Consider the following 4,439-nt stretch of genomic DNA (forward strand, 5'->3'; position numbering starts at 1 on the left):
CCTTCATTCATTTTTATTTTTTAAGTTTCCTTTGAGACTTCCACTTTGCCCCAGGGATTATTTAGACGTGTGTTGTTGAATTTCCAAGAATTTGGAGATTGTTCTGTTGTCTTTCACTTACTGATTCCTCTTTTTTTTTTATCTTTATTATAGTCAATTAGCCAACTTACTGATTTCTAATTTGATTGCATTGTGATTAGAAAGCACATGCTGTATAATTATAATTCTTTTAGGTTGGTTAAGATGTGCTGTATGACCTAGGATCTGGCCTTCTTCTTCACGGTGAGTGTCCCGTGCGACTTGCATAGGATGCGTATCCTGCTGTTGTTGGGTAGAGTATTCAGTAATGTCAGGCAACTCCAGTGGGCCATGGTGTTTGTTCCTCTGGAGCTTTGTTGGTTAGCAAACGTTGTAAGCTGGGTTTTGAAATCCCCAGCTACAACTGTGAATTTCTCTGTTTCTCTTTTCTTCTCCACCAGTTTTTGCTTTGTGTGTTTTGAGACCTTGCTGTGTGCTACACACAAACCTAGGATTGCCGGGTCTTGGTGGGTTGACTGAGTCTTTATTGTTCTGTGACGCCCTTTTTTGTTATTATTGTCACTCTTGCTTTTTTTCTGATTCATATTTGCATGATACAGCCTTCCCATCCTTATCTTTCCTCTGTGTCTATAGTGTTGTTTTGAAGTCATTTTTCTCATAGGCTGCAAGTGATTGAGTCATGTGTGTTACCCACTCTGTCTCTACCTTTTTTCACTCCTAATTTTTTCCAGCTTTACTGAAGAATAATTGATCTCTGTGTTTTAATTGGTATATTTATACTACTAATATTTAAAATATTCATATGTTAGAGCTTAAGTCTGCCATTTCAGTATTTTGTTTTATATTTGTCCCCTTTCTTCATTCCTCTGTTTTTGTTTGTTTATTTGGTTGTTTTGAGGGGTTTTTTGCTTGCTTTCTTGTGAGTTACTTGACCATTATTCAGCACTAGATTCTTCTTTATTTATAATATTTTTTTACATGCCACTTTGCGTAACTTTACTGCCAGTTGCCCTAGCTGTGACCTGATGCCTGTGTGATACACCGCAACCTGTGCTCCATCAGTGTTTTACTCTCTGAGTGTAGAAAACTTACCTCCATTTAGATCTTTGACGCTCCCCACTTCTTTTTTTTTTTTTAAGATTTTCTTTATTAGACAGAGAGAGAGAGAGAGAGAGAGAGAGCACAAGCAGGGGGAAGGGCAGGCAGAGGCAGAGGGAGAAGCAGGCTCCCCGCTGAGCTGGGAGCCCGACGTGGGGCTCGATCCCAGGACCCCGGGATCATGACCTGAGCCGAAGGCAGACGCTTAACCCACTGAGCCACCCAGGCGCCCGCCCCACTTTTTTTTAAATATAATTATCTTAAGTGTTTCCACTGCATGCACTGAGCACCACATCAAATGGTATTACAATTTTGGCTTCAAACATAAAGTATAATTAAAGAAACTCAAGAGGGGAAGAGCAGTCTGTTATGTTTGCCTCTGTTCTTCTCCTTCCACTGTCCGTGTCTTCTTCTCTAAAGGTCCCGCCATCTGTCTGTTGTCATTTTCTGCTTTAGTCTGCTCAGGCTGCCATGACACATCCTGTAGCCTGGGGGCTCAAACAGCCCAAGTGCATCCCTCACAATTCTGGAGGCTGCAAGTCCATGGTGAGGTGTTGGCAGGTGTTGTTTCTCCTGAGGCCTCTCTCCTTGGCTTGTAGGCTGCCCCTTCCTGTGTCCTCACATGACTCCTATGGGCATACACCCCTGGGGTCTCTTCCTCTTCTTGTAAAGACCACTGCTCCTATCAGATTGGGACCCCACCCTTAGAACCTTGCTTAACCTTAGTTACCTCCTTAAAGGTCTTCAAATACAGTCACATTGGGAGTTGTGTTTCAACATAGGATTGGCGGAGTGGGGGGTGCAATTCAATCTATAACATTTTTTTTAATGTTTGGAGGGTTTCCTTTACCAGTCTTTAAAAGGTAGGACTGCCAGCACCAAATTCTTTTAATTTTCCTTCATCTGAGAAGTCTAATTCCCCTTTATTTTTGAAGGATAGTTTTGCCAGATATAGGATTCATGGTTGACAGATCTTTTCTTTTATTTCTAGAAAAATGTATCACTGGCTTCTGGCCTTGATGGTTTCAGAAGAGAAATCTGGTGTTATTAATTTGGTCTTCCAGTACAGGTTGGTTTTTAAGATTTTTTTTTTTTTTTGTCTTTAGTTTTTTGGAAATTTAATGATGATGTGTCTTTGTTCAGACTTCTTTGTGTTTATCCTGTTTGGATTTCTCCCAGCCTCTTGAATCTGTAGTTTTATATCTCTTGCCAAATTTGGGAAGTTGTCAACTATTGTTTCTTTGACTGTTTTTTCAGCTACACCCTCTTTCTCTTTTTCTGGAACTTGGGTGATAAATGTTGGATATTTTGGATACTTAGACATCTGTTTCACAGATCCCTGAGACTCCATTCATTTTTTTCAGTCTATTTTCTCTGTTTTGTTCAGACTGAATAAATTCCAGTGATCTGTCTTCAAGTTCATGGATTCTATCCAAAGTCATCTCCATTCTACTATTGAGTTCATTCAGTGAGTTTTTATAACTTCTATTTCTTTGCAGAGATTTTTTAATTTTTTCATTTTTCTCAAGAGAATTTGTATTTGTCTATTGAAACATTCTTTTTTTTTTAAAGATTTTATTTATTTATTTGACAGAGAGAGACACAGCAAGAGAGGGAACACAAGCAGGGGGAGTGGGAGAGGGAGAAGCAGGCCTCCCGCGGAGCAGGGAGCCCGAAGCGGGGCTCGATCCCAGGACCCTGGGATCATGACCTGAGCCGAAGGCAGATGCTTAACAACTGAGCCACCCAGGCGCCCCTGTCTATTGAAACATTCTTAATTACACTGTTTTAAAATCCTTGTCAAATAATTTCAACATCCTTTAGCTTCAGTATTGGCATCCGGTGATTTTTCTTTCTCAAAGTGTAGTTTTCCTGATTGTTGGTATGATGAGTAAATTTTTATTGTATCCTGGACATTTTGGTTCTTGTGTTAAGGGACTCTTAATGCTACTTAAATCTTCCATTTTTAGGAGGCAAGTGTCCCCTTTTACATTTACTGTCTAGGTTCTGACCTGCTTTTGTGGGAGGGTTAGTTTTTAGAGCCCTTATGGTGCTACTGGCTGGCCTCATTCTTCTGGCACTTCTGGGCTCTCGCTCAGTCCCCCCTATTGGGGGTGGGGGGGCTTGAGGTGGAAAGGGTGGAAGTTGCCTCCCTGGGTTATCTGTGTTGCTAGGGCCACCTTCTGCCCTGGGACATGGGAGGGGCTTGAGCCACTGAGCCTGGGTCTTCTCCTGCCACTGGTTGCAGAGCACAGAGCTGCTGGGCTGTGCCAGGCAGCCCTCTTGGAGGATCAGCCCAGTGGGCAGTTACCAAGTGCAGAGTGGGGGTTGGGTCAGCCCAGCGGGGCTCTGAAGGCAATTCGGGCTCCCTGCTCTGTCCCCTCATGAAGGGTGGGTTAGCAGCCCTCCTTTGGGCTCCGCTGGGCTCCTCCTTTCCCAGTTCTTCTGCCAGGCTTTTCTTGTTTGTTTATTGGTCTCTGCCAATTGGCAGTTCCAGGCTTCACGCCTCTTTGGCACCCATGTGGGCTGTATGGAAGATCAAAGCCCTCAGTATAGGGCGCCTGGGTGGCTCAGTCGTTAAGTGTCTGCCTTCGGCTCAGGTCATGATCTCAGGGTCCTGGGATCGAGTCCCACATCGGGCTCCCTGCTCTGCGGGAGGCCTGCTTCTCCCTCTCCCACTCCCCCTGCTTGTGTTCCTGCTCTCGCTGTCTCTGTCTCTGTCAAATAAATAAATAAAATCTTTAAAAAAAAAAAAAGACCTCAGTATATCACCACACCCAAAGACCTGAGGTCCCCAACCAGTCCCCCATCTTCTTTTCTGCTCTCAGAGTCCCTTTGCCATTTTCTGTCAGATTATTTCCAGGCTATTTAATTGTGTTTGGGAGAGAGGGGGTGGATACATGAATTTATGCTTTCTTGTCCGGAAGCTGGAAGTACCACTGAAGAGTTTGCAAATGGAAAGTGAAATGAGCCCCTTGGAATCCATGGCTGCAAGAGCCACTGGGCCCTGGCACAGAGGGTGCACTCTGGTCCTTCATTACTGGTTGAATGAACGATGAGTGGAGTTTTCATGGTCTAACTTCAGTGTCCCAAAGGCTTTTGTAAGACAGAGCCCCATTTCCCTGAGTTCTTGGACAAGAATACTCAAGAATCCTTCTCGGGGTTGGTAGGCTGCACCTTTCTGAGCAAAAACCACATAGAAGTGGTAGTCTGAAGGTAGGAGAGTGTTATTCTCCAAACGCTGATGATGCTACTATCTGCTCATATCTTTGTTCATCTGCCCTTCAGTTCATCCATCTCTC

This window comes from Callorhinus ursinus, unplaced genomic scaffold, assembly GCF_003265705.2.
Source record: "Callorhinus ursinus isolate GAN/ISIS: 27379988/994484 unplaced genomic scaffold, GSC_fseal_2.0 scaffold28, whole genome shotgun sequence".
NCBI lineage: Eukaryota > Metazoa > Chordata > Mammalia > Carnivora > Otariidae > Callorhinus > Callorhinus ursinus.